Genomic DNA, 18,149 nt, shown 5'->3' on the forward strand with positions numbered 1-18,149 from the left:
TATTTGCACAAAACTTACAGTCAGTTGTTGTGGCCGAGTGGTTAAGGCGATGGACTAGAAATCCATTGGGGTCTCCCCGTGCAGGTTCGAATCCTGCCAACAACGAGAAACTTTTTAACATCGGCTACAATTTCAGAAGTTAACCTTTAGAATTTCTTCCATGTCAGTTTTATAAATAGGTGGCTTATTTTGGTGTCACTATTGCCCTTTCACATATTTATTATCGCTACCCCTTTCATATCTTTGCTATAACTCTCGTTCTACATTAGCGCTGGTGCAAACACTTCAAATTATTATACCCTGGCTCTCTCAGTCATACCATTCATGCACTTGAAACTTACTTTACCAATAAAAGAAGCAAAGAGAAAAATAAAACAAAAGTGCTTGCTGGATTAGGCAAACACACTTCATAAAACTGCATTTTCTTTTCTATTCTCCCCGTGCTACAAGCTTAACTGCTCCCTGTGTAATTTCTCTTAGCCTGCTGTCCCAGGAAGAGAATTTTATCTACAGGCTCTTTCCGTGTTTTTTTCCTAGTCTTTCTTTCCCTTTTCTTAGATTTGTAACTGTTCCTTTACGTGCTCTATTTAGGCGCCATTAATCTCATTTGAGCTCCTTGTACCTGCTGCTGTTTTCTCCACACCTCATACTGCCTTTTCCCTCTTTCTCTCTTTCTCTGAGGTTGGTGGCTACTTTCCAAAGCTTCTGATGCCCCAATGTTCCTTCATCTTGTTGTCAGACGTGAATTGGAAAAGCAACCAAATTAACAAGCCTTTACCACTCATACATGGCAGAGGTTTATACTTTAATTCAATGAGCTAAGAAAAGCGTGTTGTGGGGCCCCTACGAGCCATGGTGCTTGCTTCATCATAATTGGGCATGCAGTCATTAGCCACAGCTCTGATCATGGGTCACTGAGGTCAGTTTCAATAATTCCTCAAAAACCTATCCATGCAGTCCCCCCTAACTGTGTAGTTATCTTGCTTTACTGCTGTTTGTGTGATTAGCTGGGAGGAGCTCACGGCAGCATCCTCCCTATAAAAGTGTAGATGGACCGCTCCTTAACTTTTTCTTGCTTCACATACAGATGGCTTGAGGAGGTACAGGGGAGATGCAGGTCTAATAGACAGAATAGAAGATCTGCGCCAGGTGTGTTTCTCTGCATTGGTGTCCCATCACAGGCCCACAAGTGTATGTGTGATCTTTGACTTCTGGCAGTTCACAAGCAGGCGGCCAGGAAACGGTTTCAGCCTATCAACCACTGAGGAGACAAAGCCTTTGTATAAGGAATGAGGAAGCAATGAACACATTCAGCCTATCACAGGAGTTCCCTGAGTGTTTCGAATTATAAATTCTCCATGTCACTGTATGTTATTGAGCCCAAGTAGCTCGCCGTGATCGTATAGTGGTTAGTACTCTGCGTTGTGGCCGCAGCAACCTCGGTTCGAATCCGAGTCACGGCATTGTGGTTGGCAGTGTCACGGCAGTTGGGTTTTTCTTTTACAGAATTACCAAATGTACCAGTTGTTTTTGTAAAATGTCTATTAAAAACAGATCCTTTAAAATATTTAAACGATCTAACGACAAATTATTTAAACACACATGATTATAAGATGTAGCCTTATTTTTGTTTTTAGGAGAGAATGTGCCTGCTGAAAAAAACATTATTTTTAAAAAGTGCATTGCAGGATATCAGGAATTTTCTGTGGGACACCTTGAAAACTTTCATACAGATTATTTGCACAAAACTTGCAGTCAGTTGTTGTGGCCGAGTGGTTAAGGCGATGGACTAGAAATCCATTGGGGTCCCCCCGCGCAGGTTCGAATCCTGCCAACAATGAGAAACTTTCTAACATCGGCTACAATTTCAGAAGCTAACCTTTAGAATTTCTTCCATGTCAGTTTTATAAAGAGGTGCCTTATTTTGGTGTCACTATTGCCCTTTCACATATTTATTATCGCTACCCCTTTCATATCTTTGCTATAACTCTTGTCCTACATTAGCGCTGGTGCAAACACTTCAAATTATTATACCCTGGCTCTCTCAGTCATACCATTCATGCACTTGAAACTTACTTTACCAATAAAAGAAGCAAATAGAAAAATAAAACAAAAGTGCTTGCTGGATTAGGCAACACACTTCATAAAACTGCATTTTCTTTTCTATTCTCCCCGTGTTACAAGCTTAACTGCTCCCTGTGTAATTTCTCTTAGCCTGCTGTCCCAGGAAGAGAATTTTATCTACAAGCTCTTTCCGTGTTTTTTTCCTAGTCTTTCTTTCCTTTTTCTTAGATTTGTAACTGTTCCTTTACGTGCTCTATTTAGGCGCCATTAATCTCATTTGAGCTCCTTGTACCTGCTGCTGTTTTCTACACACCTCATACTGCCTTTTCCCTCTTTCTCTCTTTCTCTGAGGTTGGTGGCTACTTTCCAAAGCTTCTGATGCCCCAATGTTCCTTCATCTTGTTGTCAGACGTGAATTGGAAAAGCAACCAAATTAACAAGCCTTTACCACTCATACATGGCAGAGGTTTATACTTTAATTCAATGAGCTAAGAAAAGCGTGTTGTGGGGCCCCTACGAGCCATGGTGCTTGCTTCATCATAATTGGGCATGCAGTCATTAGCCACAGCTCTGATCATGGGTCACTGAGGTCAGTTTCAATAATTCCTCAAAAACCTAACCATGCAGTCCCCCCTAACTGTGTAGTTATCTTGCTTTACTGCTGTTTGTGTGATTAGCTGGGAGGAGCTCATGGCAGCATCCCCCTATAAAAGTGTAGATGGACCGCTCCTTAACTCTTTCTTGCTTCACATACAGATGGCTTGAGGAGGTACAGGGGAGATGCAGGTCTACTAGACAGTATAGAAGATCTGCGCCAGGTGTGTTTCTCTGCATTGGTGTCCCATCACAGGCCCACAAGTGTATGTGTGATCTTTGACTCCTGGCAGTTCACAAGCAGGTGGCCAGGAAACAGTTTCAGCCTATCAACCACTGAGGAGACAAAGCCTTTGTATAAGGAATGAGGAAGCAATTAACACATTCAGCCTATCACAGGAGTTCCCTGAGTGTACCGGAATATAAATTCTCCATGTCACTGTATGTTATTGAGCCCAAGTAGCTCGCCGTGATCGTATAGTGGTTAGTACTCTGCGTTGTGGCCGCAGCAACCTCGGTTCGAATCCAAGTCACGGCATTGTGGTTGGCAATGTCACGGCAGTTGGGTTTTTCTTTTACAGAATTACCAAATGTACCAGTTGTTTTTGTAAAATGTCTATTAAAAACAGATCCTTTAAAATATTTAAATGATCTAACGACAAATTATTTTAACACACATGATTATAAGATGTAGCTATATTGTACCTACTGACATAAATTATCGTTCTTGAACCTATTTGCGGTGGGGGAATGGAGCTCTCCCCCATGCCAATCAGAATACAGATGAATGCAAATGCAGTTGAGTGACCTGTATTGTGGCTGTCTAGAGGGAATGCACAAATGTAGCTGTCTCGCAGCCCAATCCAGACGTCAATTGGAGACTGGTTTTCAGGCAAATAGAGCAGTAAGTGCAGAGAAATGCTCACTCTCTAAAAATGGCATTTATAAAGTAGTAAAGTTAAATCCAACCTCACCAGTAAATAGGATTTATCAATAAATAAATAAAGCTTCTCCTCTCTGATATGGAATTACCCCCCAAAAAGTATAAGGGAATACCCAATGCTAACCTACGAGAGGGGCAGACCTCACAGTAGTGAAAAATGTAATAGACTGTTTTGTACTACCAGGACATGCAAACTACCACAGTACATGTCTTACCTTTTACTTACATAGCATGATGCCCCTAGGACTACCTAGGGCCTACCTTTTGGTTAATTATATGTAATAAAATTGGAGTTTAAGGCTTGGCAAGTAGTTTTAAATGGCAAGTCGAAGTGGCAGTACACTGCAGCACAGGCACTGCAGTAGCAGGCTTGAGACAGGTTTGAAATGATACTTTTTTGGGCGGCACAATCAGTTCCTGGGTATATGGTATACCACTTTACAAGGGGCTTTCAAGTCAATGAAATCTGTCAGTCAGGTATACTCCAATTACACACATGATTAGGGAAGAAGCACGTGCACTTCAGCACTGATTAGTAGCGATAAAGTGATCAGAGTCCTAAGGCCAACAAAAAGATACAGCAAAATGCGTAGGTGAAAAGCAATAAGGTAGGGTTGAGGCCACCTTAAGAATGCAAGGTCTAACAAAAACAAACTAAGGATAACATGAGTAAAACATCAGGTTTCTCTACGGCATTTGGTGAGACAAGTGTGCCTTCTTTTATCTTCCATAAATGCAACCTTTCCCTGACCCCTTTATTATATAGCTCTTCAAGTAAAAAAGATAAAGCACTTACAAAGGAGCCTCAAATACTCAAAGATGGTAGACTTCTGTAATATGGGCCATAGACTAAAAGCAGCACGAAAACAGAGTGCAATAGGGTCCCAAAAACTTGAGTGCCACATGAGAGTATGCATGAAAGCCTATCCTTTTCCAAACTAGAGATATACTCATGCAATTTTTGTTTTTAGGAGAGAATGTGCCTGCTGAAAAATACATTATTTTAAAAAAGTGCATTGCAGAATACCAGGAATTTGCTGTGGGACACCTTGAAAACTTTCATACAGATTATTTGCACAAAACTTACGGTCAGTTGTTGTGGCCGAGTGGTTAAGGCGATGGACTAGAAATCCATTGGGGTCTCCCCGCACAGGTTCGAATCCTGCCAACAACAAGAAACTTTTTAACATCGGCTACAATTTCAGAAGTTAACCTTTAGAATTTCTTCCATGTCAGTTTTATAAATAGGTGGCTTATTTTGGTGTCACTATTGCCCTTTCACATATTTATTATCGCTACCCCTTTCATATCTTTGCTATAACTCTCGTCCTACATTAGCGCTGGTGCAAACACTTCAAATTATTATACCCTGGCTCTCTCAGTCATACCATTCATGCACTTGAAACTTACTTTACCAATAAAAGAAGCAAATAGAAAAATAAAATAAAAGTGCTTGCTGGATTAGGCAAACACACTTCATAAAACTGCATTTTCTTTTCTATTCTCCCCGTGTTACAAGCTTAACTGCTCCCTGTGTAATTTCTCTTAGCCTGCTGTCCCAGGAAGAGAATTTTATCTACAGGCTCTTTCCGTGTTTTTTTCCTAGTCTTTCTTTCCCTTTTCTTAGATTTGTAACTGTTCCTTTATGTGCTCTATTTAGGCGCTATTAATCTCATTTGAGCTCCTTGTACCTGCTGCTGTTTTCTCCACACCTCATACTGCCTTTTCCCTCTTTCTCTCTTTCTCTGAGGTTGGTGGCTACTTTCCAAAGCTTCTGATGCCCCAATGTTCCTTCATCTTGTTGTCAGACGTGAATTGGAAAAGCAACCAAATTAACAAGCCTTTACCACTCATACATGGCAGAGGTTTATACTTTAATTCAATGAGCTAAGAAAAGCGTGTTGTGGGGCCCCTACGAGCCATGGTGCTTGCTTCATCATAATTGGGCGCGCAGTCATTAGCCACAGCTCTGATCATGGGTCACTGAGGTCAGTTTCAATAATTCCTCAAAAACCTAACCATGCAGTCCCCCCTAACTGTATAGTTATCTTGCTTTACTGCTGTTTGTGTGATTAGCTGGGAGGAGCTCACGGCAGCATCCTCCCTATAAAAGTATAGATGGACCGCTCCTTAACTTTTTCTTGCTTCACATACAGATGGCTTGAGGAGGTACAGGGGAGATGCAGGTCTAATAGACAGAATAGAAGATCTGCGCCAGGTGTGTTTCTCTGCATTGGTGTCCCATCACAGGCCAACAAGTGTATGTGTGATCTTTGACTTCTGGCAGTTCACAAGCAGGCAACCAGGAAACGGTTTCAGCCTATCAACCACTGAGGAGACAAAGCCTTTGTATAAGGAATGAACACATTCAGCCTATCACTGGAGTTCCCTGAGTGTTTCGAATTATAAATTCTCCATGTCACTGTATGTTATTGAGCCCAAGTAGCTCGCCGTGATCGTATAGTGGTTAGTACTCTGCGTTGTGGCTGCAGCAACCTCGGTTCGAATCCGAGTCACGGCATTGTGGTTGGCAATGTCACGGCAGTTGGGTTTTTCTTTTACAGAATTACCAAATGTACCAGTTGTTTTTGTAAAATGTCTATTAAAAACAGATCCTTTAAAATATTTAAACGATTTAACGACGAATTATTTAAACACACATGATTATAAGATGTAGCCTTATTTTTGTTTTTAGGAGAGAATGTGCCTGCTGAAAAAAACATTATTTTTAAAAAGTGCATTGCAGGATATCTGGAATTTGCTGTGGCACACCTTGAAAACTTTCATGCAGATTATTTGCACAAAACTTTCAGTCAGTTGTTGTGGCCGAGTGGTTAAGGCGATGGACTAGAAATCCATTGGGGTCTCCCCGCGCAGGTTCGAATCCTGCCAACAACAAGAAACTTTTTAACATCGGCTACAATTTCAGAAGTTAACCTTTAGAATTTCTTCCATGTCAGTTTTATAAATAGGTGGCTTATTTTGGGGTCACTATTGCCCTTTCACATATTTATTATCGCTACCCCTTTCATATCTTTGCTATAACTCTCGTCCTACATTAGCGCTGGTGCAAACACTTCAAATTATTATACCCTGGCTCTCTCAGTCATACCATTCATGCACTTGAAACTTACTTTACCAATAAAAGAAGCAAATAGAAAAATAAAACAAAAGTGCTTGCTGGATTAGGCAAACACACTTCATAAAACTGCATTTTCTTTTCTATTCTCCCCGTGTTACAAGCTTAACTGCTCCCTGTGTAATTTCTCTTAGCCTGCTGTCCCAGGAAGAGAATTTTATCTACAGGCTCTTTCCGTGTTTTTTTCCTAGTCTTTCTTTCCCTTTTCTTAGATTTGTAACTGTTCCTTTACGTGCTCTATTTAGGCGCCATTAATCTCATTTGAGATCCTTGTACCTGCTGCTGTTTTCTCCACACCTCATACTGCCTTTTCCCTTTTTCTCTCTTTCTCTGAGGTTGGTGGCTACTTTCCATAGCTTCTGATGCCCCAATGTTCCTTCATCTTGTTGTCAGACGTGAATTGGAAAAGCAACCAAATTAACAAGCCTTTACCACTCATACATGTCAGAGGTTTATACTTTAATTCAATGAGCTAAGAAAAGCGTGTTGTGGGGCCCCTACGAGCCATGGTGCTTGCTTCATCATAATTGGGCACGCAGTCATTAGCCACAGCTCTGATCATGGGTCACTGAGGTCAGTTTCAATAATTCCTCAAAAACCTATCCATGCAGTCCCCCCTAACTGTGTAGTTATCTTGCTTTACTGCTGTTTGTGTGATTAGCTGGGAGGAGCTCACGGCAGCATCCTCCCTATAAAAGTGTAGATGGACCGCTCCTTAACTTTTTCTTGCTTCACATACAGATGGCTTGAGGAGGTACAGGGGAGATGCAGGTCTAATAGACAGAATAGAAGATCTGCGCCAGGTGTGTTTCTCTGCATTGGTGTCCCATCACAGGCCCACAAGTGTATGTGTGATCTTTGACTTCTGGCAGTTCACAAGCAGGCGGCCAGGAAACGGTTTCAGCCTATCAACCACTGAGGAGACAAAGCCTTTGTATAAGCAATGAGGAAGCAATGAACACATTCAGCCTATCACAGGAGTTCCCTGAGTGTTCCGAATTATAAATTCTCCATGTCACTGTATGTTATTGAGCCCAAGTAGCTTGCCGTGATCGTATAGTTGTTAGTACTCTGCGTTGTGGCCGCAGCAACCTCGGTTCGAATCCGAGTCACGGCATTGTGGTTGGCAATTTCACGGCAGTTGGGTTTTTCTTTTACAGAATTACCAAATGTACCAGTTGTTTTTGTAAAATGTCTATTAAAAACAGATCCTTTAAAATATTTAAACGATCTAACGACAAATTATTTAAACACACATGATTATAAGATGTAGCCTTATTTTTGTTTTTAGGAGAGAATGTGCCTGCTGAAAAAAACATTATTTTTAAAAAGTGCATTGCAGGATATCAGGAATTTGCTGTGGCACACCTTGAAAACTTTCATGCAGATTATTTGCACAAAACTTACAGTCAGTTGTTGTGGCCGAGTGGTTAAGGCGATGAACTAGAAATCCATTCGGGTCTCCCCGCGCAGGTTCTAATCCTGCCAACAACGTGAAACCTTTTAACATCGGCTACAATTTCAGAAGTTAACCTTTAGAATTTCTTCCATGTCAATTTTATAAATAGGTGGCTTATTTTGGTGTCACTATTGCCCTTTCACATATTTATTATCGCTACCCCTTTCATATCTTTGCTAAAACTCTCGTCCTACATTAGCGCTGGTGCAAACACTTCAAATTATTATACCCTGGCTCTCTCAGTCATACCATTCATGCACTTGAAACTTACTTTACCAATAAAAGAAGCAAATAGAAAAATAAAACAAAAGTGCTTGCTGGATTAGGCAAACACACTTCATAAAACTGCATTTTCTTTTCTATTCTCCCCGTGTTACAAGCTTAACTGCTCCCTGTGTAATTTCTCTTAGCCTGCTGTCCCAGGAAGAGAATTTTATCTACAGGCTCTTTCCGTGTTTTTTTCCTAGTCTTTCTTTCCCTTTTCTTAGATTTGTAACTGTTCCTTTACGTGCTCTATTTAGGCGCCATTAATCTCATTTGAGCTCCTTGTACCTGCTGCTGTTTTCTCCACACCTCATACTGCATTTCCCTCTTTCTCTCTTTCTCTGAGGTTGGTGGCTACTTTCCAAAGCTTCTGATGCCCCAATGTTCCTTCATCTTGTTGTCAGACGTGAATTGGAAAAGCAACCAAATTAACAAGCCTTTACCACTCATATATGGCAGAGGTTTATACTTTAATTGAGCTAAGAAAAGCGTGTTGTGGGGCCCCTACGAGCCATGGTGCTTGCTTCATCATAATTAGGCACGCAGTCATTAGCCACAGCTCCGATCATGGGTCACTGAGATCAGTTTCAATAATTCCTCAAAAACCTAACCATGCAGTCCCCCCTAACTGTGTAGTTATCTTGCTTTACTGCTGTTTGTGTGATTAGCTGGGAGGAGCTCACGGCAGCATCCTCCCTATAAAAGTGTAGATGGACCGCTCCTTAACTTTTTCTTGCTTCACATACAGATGGCTTGAGGAGGTACAGGGGAGATGCAGGTCTAATAGACAGAATAGAAGATCTGCGCCAGGTGTGTTTCTCGGCATTGGTGTCCCATCACAGGCCCACAAGTGTATGTGTGATCTTTGACTCCTGGCAGTTCACAAGCAGGTGGCCAGGAAACAGTTTTAGCCTATCAACCACTGAGGAGACAAAGCCTTTGTATAAGGAATGAGGAAGCAATTAACACATTCAGCCTATCACAGGAGTTCCCTGAGTGTACCGGAATATAAATTCTCCATGTCACTGAATGTTATTGAGCCCAAGTAGCTCAACGTGATCGTATAGTGGTTAGTACTCTGCGTTGTGGCCGCAGCAACCTCGGTTCGAATCCAAGTCACGGCATTGTGGTTGGCAATGTCAAGGCAGTTGGGTTTTTCTTTTACAGAATTACCAAATGTACCAGTTGTTTTTGTAAAATGTCTATTAAAAACAGATCCTTTAAAATATTTCAATGATCTAACGACAAATTATTTTAACACACATGATTATAAGATGTAGCTATATTGTACCTACTGACATAAATTATCGTTCTTGAACCTATTTGCGGTGGGGGAATGGAGCTCTCCCCCATGCCAATCAGAATGCAGATGAATGCAGTTGCAGTTGAGTGACCTGTATTGTGGCTGTCTAGAGGGAATGCACAAATGTAGCTGTCTCGCAGCCCAATCCAGACGTCAATTGGAGACAGGTTTTCAGGCAAATAGAACAGTAAGTGCAGAGAAATGCTCACTCTCTAAAAATGGCATTTATAAAGTAGTAAAGTTAAATCCAACCTCACCAGTAAATAGGATTTATCAATAAATAAATAAAGCTTCTCCTCTCTGATATGGAATTACCCCCAAAAAAGTATAGGGGAATACCCAATGCTAACCTACGAGAGGGGCAGACCTCACAGTAGTGAAAAATGTAATAGACTGTTTTGTACTACCAGGACATGCAAACTACCACAGTACATGTCTTACCTTTTACTTACATAGCATGATGCCCCTAGGACTACCTAGGGCCTACCTTTTGGTTAATTATATGTAATAAAATTGGAGTTTAAGGCTTGGCAAGTAGTTTTAAATGGCAAGTCGAAGTGGCAGTACACTGCAGCACAGGCACTGCAGTAGCAGGCTTGAGACAGGTTTGAAATGATACTTTTTTGGGCGGCACAATCAGTTCCTGGGTATATGGTATACCACTTTACAAGGGGCTTTCAAGTCAATGAAATCTGTCAGTCAGGTATACTCCAATTACACACATGATAAGGGAAGAAGCACGTTCACTTCAGCACTGATTAGTAGCAATAAAGTGATCAGAGTCCTAAGGCCAACAAAAAGATACAGCAAAATGCGTAGGTGAAAAGCAATAAGGTAGGGTTGAGGCCACCTTAAGAATGCAAGGTCTAACAAAAACAAACTAAGGATAACATGAGTAAAACATCAGGTTTCTCTACGGCATTTGGTGAGACAAGTGTGCCTTCTTTTATCTTCCATAAATGCAACCTTTCCCTGACCCCTTTATTATATAGCTCTTCAAGTAAAAAAGATAAAGCACTTACAAAGGAGCCTCAAATACTCAAAGATGGTAGACTTCTGTAATATGGGCCATAGACTAAAAGCAGCACGAAAACAGAGTGCAATAGGGTCCCAAAAACTTGAGTGCCACATGAGAGTATGCATGAAAGCCTATCCTTTTCCAAACTAGAGATATACTCATGCAATTTTTGTTTTTAGGAGAGAATGTGCCTGCTGAAAAATACATTATTTTAAAAAAGTGCATTGCAGAATACCAGGAATTTGCTGTGGGACACCTTGAAAACTTTCATACAGATTATTTGCACAAAACTTACAGTCAGTTGTTGTGGCCGAGTGGTTAAGGCGATGGACTAGAAATCCATTGGGGTCTCCCCACGCAGGTTCGAATCCTGCCAACAACGAGAAACTTTTTAACATCGGCTACAATTTCAGAAGTTAACCTTTAGAATTTCTTTCATGTCAGTTTTATAAATAGGTGGCTTATTTTGGTGTCACTATTGCCCTTTCACATATTTATTATCGCTACCCCTTTCATATCTTTGCTATAACTCTCGTCCTACATTAGCGCTGGTGCAAACACTTCAAATTATTATACCCTGGCTCTCTCAGTCATACCATTCATGCACTTGAAACTTACTTTACCAATAAAAGAAGCAAATAGAAAAATAAAATAAAAGTGCTTGCTGGATTAGGCAAACACACTTCATAAAACTGCATTTTCTTTTCTATTCTCCCCGTGTTACAAGCTTAACTGCTCCCTGTGTAATTTCTCTTAGCCTGCTGTCCCAGGAAGAGAATTTTATCTACAGGCTCTTTCCGTGTTTTTTTCCTAGTCTTTCTTTCCCTTTTCTTAGATTTGTAACTGTTCCTTTATGTGCTCTATTAAGGCGCCATTAATCTCATTTGAGCTCCTTGTACCTGCTGCTGTTTTCTCCTCACCTCATACTGCCTTTTCCCTCTTTCTCTCTTTCTCTGAGGTTGGTGGCTACTTTCCAAAGCTTCTGATGCCCCAATGTTCCTTCATCTTGTTGTCAGACGTGAATTGGAAAAGCAACCAAATTAACAAGCCTTTACCACTCATACATGGCAGAGGTTTATACTTTAATTCAATGAGCTAAGAAAAGCGTGTTGTGGGGCCCCTACGAGCCATGGTGCTTGCTTCATCATAATTGGGCGCGCAGTCATTAGCCACAGCTCTGATCATGGGTCACTGAGGTCAGTTTCAATAATTCCTCAAAAACCTAACCATGCAGTCCCCCCTAACTGTATAGTTATCTTGCTTTACTGCTGTTTGTGTGATTAGCTGGGAGGAGCTCACGGCAGCATCCTCCCTATAAAAGTATAGATGGACCGCTCCTTAACTTTTTCTTGCTTCACATACAGATGGCTTGAGGAGGTACAGGGGCGATGCAGGTCTAATAGACAGAATAGAAGATCTGCGCCAGGTGTGTTTCTCTGCATTGGTGTCCCATCACAGGCCAACAAGTGTATGTGTGATCTTTGACTTCTGGCAGTTCACAAGCAGGCAACCAGGAAACGGTTTCAGTCTATCAACCACTGAGGAGACAAAGCCTTTGTATAAGGAATGAACACATTCAGCCTATCACTGGAGTTCCCTGAGTGTTTCGAATTATAAATTCTCCATGTCACTGTATGTTATTGAGCCCAAGTAGCTCGCCGTGATCGTATAGTGGTTAGTACTCTGCGTTGTGGCTGCAGCAACCTCGGTTCGAATCCGAGTCATGGCATTGTGGTTGGCAATGTCACGGCAGTTGGGTTTTTCTTTTACAGAATTACCAAATGTACCAGTTGTTTTTGTAAAATGTCTATTAAAAACAGATCCTTTAAAATATTTAAACGATTTAACGACGAATTATTTAAACACACATGATTATAAGATGTAGCCTTATTTTTGTTTTTAGGAGAGAATGTGCCTGCTGAAAAAAACATTATTTTTAAAAAGTGCATTGCAGGATATCAGGAATTTGCTGTGGCACACCTTGAAAACTTTCATGCAGATTATTTGCACAAAACTTACAGTCAGTTGTTGTGGCTGAGTGGTTAAGGCGATGGACTAGAAATCCATTGGGGTCTCCCCGCGCAGGTTCGAATCCTGCCAACAACGAGAAACTTTTTAACATCGGCTACAATTTCAGAAGTTAACCTTTAGAATTTCTTCCATGTCAGTTTTATAAATAGGTGGCTTATTTTGGTGTCACTATTGCCCTTTCACATATTTATTATCGCTACCCCTTTCATATCTTTGCTATAACTCTCGTCCTACATTAGCGCTGGTGCAAACACTTCAAATTATTATACCCTGGCTCTCTCAGTCATACCATTCATGCACTTGAAACTTACTTTACCAATAAAAGAAGCAAATAGAAAAATAAAACAAAAGTGCTTGCTGGATTAGGCAAACACACTTCATAAAACTGCATTTTCTTTTCTATTCTCCCCGTGTTACAAGCTTAACTGCTCCCTGTGTAATTTCTCTCAGCCTGCTGTCCCAGGAAGAGAATTTTATCTACAGGCTCTTTCCGTGTTTTTTTCCTAGTCTTTCTTTCCCTTTTCTTAGATTTGTAACTGTTCCTTTACGTGCTCTATTTAGGCGCCATTAATCTCATTTGAGATCCTTGTACCTGCTGCTGTTTTCTCCACACCTCATACTGCCTTTTCCCTCTTTCTCTCTTTCTCTGAGGTTGGTGGCTACTTTCCATAGCTTCTGATGCCCCAATGTTCCTTCATCTTGTTGTCAGACGTGAATTGGAAAAGCAACCAAATTAACAAGCCTTTACCACTCATACATGTCAGAGGTTTATACTTTAATTCAATGAGCTAAGAAAAGCGTGTTGTGGGGCCCCTACGAGCCATGGTGCTTGCTTCATCATAATTGGGCACGCAGTCATTAGCCACAGCTCTGATCATGGGTCACTGAGGTCAGTTTCAATAATTCCTCAAAAACCTATCCACGCAGTCCCCCCTAACTGTGTAGTTATCTTGCTTTACTGCTGTTTGTGTGATTAGCTGGGAGGAGCTCACGGCAGCATCCTCCCTATAAAAGTGTAGATGGACCGCTCCTTAACTTTTTCTTGCTTCACATACAGATGGCTTGAGGAGGTACAGGGGAGATGCAGGTCTAATAGACAGAATAGAAGATCTGCGCCAGGTGTGTTTCTCTGCATTGGTGTCCCATCACAGGCCCACAAGTGTATGTGTGATCTTTGACTTCTGGCAGTTCACAAGCAGGCGGCCAGGAAACAGTTTCAGCCTATCAACCACTGAGGAGACAAAGCCTTTGTATAAGGAATGAGGAAGCAATGAACACATTCAGCCTATCACAGGAGTTCCCTGAGTGTTCCGAATTATAAATTCTCCATGTCACTGTATGTTATTGAGCCCAAGTAGCTCGCCGTGATCATATAGTGGATAGTACTCTGCGTTGTGGCTGCAGCAACCTCGGTTCGAATCCGAGTCATGGCATTGTGGTTGGCAATGTCACGGCAGTTGGTTTTTTCTTTTACAGAATTACAAAATGTACCAGTTGTTTTTGTAAAATGTCTATTAAAAACAGATCCTTTAAAATATTTAAACGATCTAACGACAAATTATTTTAACACACATGATTATAAGATGTAGCTATATTGTACCTACTGACATAAATTATCGTTCTTGAACCTATTTGCGGTGGGGGAATGGAGCTCTCCCCCATGCCAATCAGAATGCAGATGAATGCAGTTGCAGTTGAGTGACCTGTATTGTGGCTGTCTAGAGGGAATGCACAAATGTAGCTGTCTCGCAGCCCAATCCAGACGTCAATTGGAGACAGGTTTTCAGGCAAATAGAGCAGTAAGTGCAGAGAAATGCTCACTCTCTAAAAATGGCATTTATAAAGTAGTAAAGTTAAATCCAACCTCACCAGTAAATAGGATTTATCAATAAATAAATAAAGCTTCTCCTCTCTGATATGGAATTACCCCCCAAAAAGTATAAGGGAATACCCAATGCTAACCTACGAGAGGGGCAGACCTCACAGTAGTGAAAAATGTAATAGACTGTTTTGTACTACCAGGACATGCAAACTACCACAGTACATGTCTTACCTTTTACTTACATAGCATGATGCCCCTAGGACTACCTAGGGCCTACCTTTTGGTTAATTATATGTAATAAAATTGGAGTTTAAGGCTTGGCAAGTAGTTTTAAATGGCAAGTCGAAGTGGCAGTACACTGCAGCACAGGCACTGCAGTAGCAGGCTTGAGACAGGTTTGAAATGATACTTTTTTGGGCGGCACAATCAGTTCCTGGGTATATGGTATACCACTTTACAAGGGGCTTTCAAGTCAATGAAATCTGTCAGTCAGGTATACTCCAATTACACACATGATTAGGGAAGAAGCACGTTCACTTCAGCACTGATTAGTAGCGATAAAGTGATCAGAGTCCTAAGGCCAACAAAAAGATACAGCAAAATGCGTAGGTGAAAAGCAATAAGGTAGGGTTGAGGCCACCTTAAGAATGCAAGGTCTAACAAAAACAAACTAAGGATAACATGAGTAAAACATCAGGTTTCTCTACGGCATTTGGTGAGACAAGTGTGCCTTCTTTTATCTTCCATAAATGCAATCTTTCCCTGACCCCTTTATTATATAGCTCTTCAAGTAAAAAAGATAAAGCACTTACAAAGGAGCCTCAAATACCCAAAGATGGTAGACTTCTGTAATATGGGCCATAGACTAAAAGCAGCACGAAAACAGAGTGCAATAGGGTCCCAAAAACTTGAGTGCCACATGAGAGTATGCATGAAAGCCTATCCTTTTTCCAAACTAGAGATATACTCATGCAATTTTTGTTTTTAGGAGAGAATGTGCCTGCTGAAAAATACATTATTTTAAAAAAGTGCATTGCAGAATACCAGGAATTTGCTGTGGGACACCTTGAAAACTTTCATACAGATTATTTGCACAAAACTTACAGTCAGTTGTTGTGGCCGAGTGGTTAAGGCGATGGACTAGAAATCCATTTGGGTCTCCCCGCGCAGGTTCGAATCCTGCCAACAACGAGAAACTTTTTAACATCGGCTACAATTTCAGAAGTTAACCTTTAGAATTTCTTCCATGTCAGTTTTATAAATAGGTGGCTTATTTTGGTGTCACTATTGCCCTTTCACATATTTATTATCGCTACCCCTTTCATATCTTTGCTATAACTCTCATCCTACATTAGCGCTGGTGCAAACACTTCAAATTATTATACCCTGGCTCTCTCAGTCATACCATTCATGCACTTGAAACTTACTTTACCAATAAAAGAAGCAAATAGAAAAATAAAACAAAAGTGCTTGCTGGATTAGGCAAACACACTTCATAAAACTGCATTTTCTTTTCTATTCTCCCCGTGTTACAAGCTTAACTGCTCCCTGTGTAATTTCTCTTAGCCTGCTGTCCCAGGAAGAGAATTTTATCTACAGGCTCTTTCCGTGTTTTTTTCCTAGTCTTTCTTTCCCTTTTCTTAGATTTGTAACTGTTCCTTTATGTGCTCTATTTAGGCGCCATTAATCTCATTTGAGCTCCTTGTACCTGCTGCTGTTTTCTCCACACCTCATACTGCCTTTTCCCTCTTTCTCTCTTTCTCTGAGGTTGGTGGCTACTTTCCAAAGCTTCTGATGCCCCAATGTTCCTTCATCATGTTGTCAGACGTGAATTGGAAAAGCACCCAAATTAACAAGCCTTTACCACTCATACATGGCAGAGGTTTATACTTTAATTCAATGAGCTAAGAAAAGCGTGTTGTGGGGCCCCTACGAGCCATGGTGCTTGCTTCATCATAATTGGGCGCGCAGTCATTAGCCACAGCTCTGATCATGGGTCACTGAGGTCAGTTTCAATAATTCCTCAAAAACCTAACCATGCAGTCCCCCCTAACTGTGTAGTTATCTTGCTTTACTGCTGTTTGTGTGATTAGCTGGGAGGAGCTCACGGCAGCATCCTCCCTATAAAAGTATAGATGGACCGCTCCTTAACTTTTTCTTGCTTCACATACAGATGGCTTGAGGAGGTACAGGGGAGATGCAGGTCTAATAGACAGAATAGAAGATCTGCGCCAGGTGTGTTTCTCTGCATTGGTGTCCCATCACAGGCCAACAAGTGTATGTGTGATCTTTGACTTCTGGCAGTTCACAAGCAGGCAACCAGGAAACGGTTTCAGCCTATCAACCACTGAGGAGACAAAGCCTTTGTATAAGGAATGAGGAAGCAATGAACACATTCAGCCTATCACTGGAGTTCCCTGAGTGTTTCGAATTATAAATTCTCCATGTCACTGTATGTTATTGAGCCCAAGTAGCTCGCCGTGATCGTATAGTGGTTAGTACTCTGCGTTGTGGCTGCAGCAACCTCGGTTCGAATCCGAGTCACGGCATTGTGGTTGGCAATGTCACGGCAGTTGGGTTTTTCTTTTACAGAATTACCAAATGTACCAGTCGTTTTTGTAAAATGTCTATTAAAAACAGATCCTTTAAAATATTTAAACGATTTAACGACAAATTATTTAAACACACATGATTATAAGATGTAGCCTTATTTTTGTTTTTAGGAGAGAATGTGCCTGCTGAAAAAAACATTATTTTTAAAAAGTGCATTGCAGGATATCAGGAATTTGCTGTGGCACACCTTGAAAACTTTCATGCACATTATTTGCAAAAAACTTACAGTCAGTTGTTGTGGCCGAGTGGTTAAGGCGATGGACTAGAAATCCATTGGGGTCTCCCCGCGCAGGTTCGAATCCTGCCAACAACGAGAAACTTTTTAACATCGGCTACAATTTCAGAAGTTAACCTTTAGAATTTCTTCCATGTCAGTTTTATAAATAGGTGGCTTATTTTGGTGTCACTATTGCCCTTTCACATATTTATTATCGCTACCCCTTTCATATCTTTGCTATAACTCTCGTCCTACATTAGCGCTGGTGCAAACACTTCAAATTATTATACCCTGGCTCTCTCAGTCATACCATTCATGCACTTGAAACTTACTTTACCAATAAAAGAAGCAAATAGAAAAATAAAACAAAAGTGCTTGCTGGATTAGGCAACACACTTCATAAAACTGCATTTTCTTTTCTATTCTCCCCGTGTTACAAGCTTAACTGCTCCCTGTGTAATTTCTCTTAGCCTGCTGTCCCAGGAAGAGAATTTTATCTACAGGCTCTTTCTGTGTTTTTTTCCTAGTCTTTCTTTCCTTTTTCTTAGATTTGTAACTGTTCCTTTACGTGCTCTATTTAGGCGCCATTAATCTCATTTGAGCTCCTTGTACCTGCTGCTGTTTTCTCCACACCTCATACTGCCTTTTCCCTCTTTCTCTCTTTCTCTGAGATTGGTGGCTA

The 18,149-nt window shown here is 41.0% G+C and overlaps 12 non-coding genes across 12 annotated transcripts; all 12 read left to right on the plus strand.

Moving 5' to 3' along the window:
- The first annotated feature begins 23 nt into the window (after positions 1 to 23).
- On the plus strand, positions 24 to 105 carry TRNAS-AGA (transfer RNA serine (anticodon AGA)). The gene has a single exon. It is a non-coding gene; the product is annotated as a tRNA-Ser (tRNA).
- A 1,286-nt stretch (positions 106 to 1,391) lies between these two features.
- On the plus strand, positions 1,392 to 1,463 carry TRNAH-GUG (transfer RNA histidin (anticodon GUG)). The gene has a single exon. It is a non-coding gene; the product is annotated as a tRNA-His (tRNA).
- Positions 1,464 to 1,758: 295 nt separating this feature from the next.
- On the plus strand, positions 1,759 to 1,840 carry TRNAS-AGA (transfer RNA serine (anticodon AGA)). The gene has a single exon. It is a non-coding gene; the product is annotated as a tRNA-Ser (tRNA).
- Positions 1,841 to 4,693: 2,853 nt separating this feature from the next.
- Positions 4,694 to 4,775, plus strand: TRNAS-AGA (transfer RNA serine (anticodon AGA)). The gene has a single exon. It is a non-coding gene; the product is annotated as a tRNA-Ser (tRNA).
- Positions 4,776 to 6,050: 1,275 nt separating this feature from the next.
- On the plus strand, positions 6,051 to 6,122 carry TRNAH-GUG (transfer RNA histidin (anticodon GUG)). Its single transcript has one exon. It is a non-coding gene; the product is annotated as a tRNA-His (tRNA).
- Positions 6,123 to 6,417: 295 nt separating this feature from the next.
- Positions 6,418 to 6,499, plus strand: TRNAS-AGA (transfer RNA serine (anticodon AGA)). The gene has a single exon. It is a non-coding gene; the product is annotated as a tRNA-Ser (tRNA).
- Positions 6,500 to 8,152: 1,653 nt separating this feature from the next.
- On the plus strand, positions 8,153 to 8,234 carry TRNAS-AGA (transfer RNA serine (anticodon AGA)). The gene has a single exon. It is a non-coding gene; the product is annotated as a tRNA-Ser (tRNA).
- Positions 8,235 to 11,084: 2,850 nt separating this feature from the next.
- TRNAS-AGA (transfer RNA serine (anticodon AGA)) lies at positions 11,085 to 11,166 on the plus strand. Its single transcript has one exon. It is a non-coding gene; the product is annotated as a tRNA-Ser (tRNA).
- Positions 11,167 to 12,808: 1,642 nt separating this feature from the next.
- TRNAS-AGA (transfer RNA serine (anticodon AGA)) lies at positions 12,809 to 12,890 on the plus strand. The gene has a single exon. It is a non-coding gene; the product is annotated as a tRNA-Ser (tRNA).
- Positions 12,891 to 15,746: 2,856 nt separating this feature from the next.
- On the plus strand, positions 15,747 to 15,828 carry TRNAS-AGA (transfer RNA serine (anticodon AGA)). The gene has a single exon. It is a non-coding gene; the product is annotated as a tRNA-Ser (tRNA).
- A 1,286-nt stretch (positions 15,829 to 17,114) lies between these two features.
- Positions 17,115 to 17,186, plus strand: TRNAH-GUG (transfer RNA histidin (anticodon GUG)). Its single transcript has one exon. It is a non-coding gene; the product is annotated as a tRNA-His (tRNA).
- Positions 17,187 to 17,481: 295 nt separating this feature from the next.
- TRNAS-AGA (transfer RNA serine (anticodon AGA)) lies at positions 17,482 to 17,563 on the plus strand. The gene has a single exon. It is a non-coding gene; the product is annotated as a tRNA-Ser (tRNA).
- The last annotated feature ends 586 nt before the right edge of the window (positions 17,564 to 18,149 follow it).

The sequence above is a fragment of the Lissotriton helveticus genome, chromosome 12, assembly GCF_964261635.1.
Source record: "Lissotriton helveticus chromosome 12, aLisHel1.1, whole genome shotgun sequence".
NCBI lineage: Eukaryota > Metazoa > Chordata > Amphibia > Caudata > Salamandridae > Lissotriton > Lissotriton helveticus.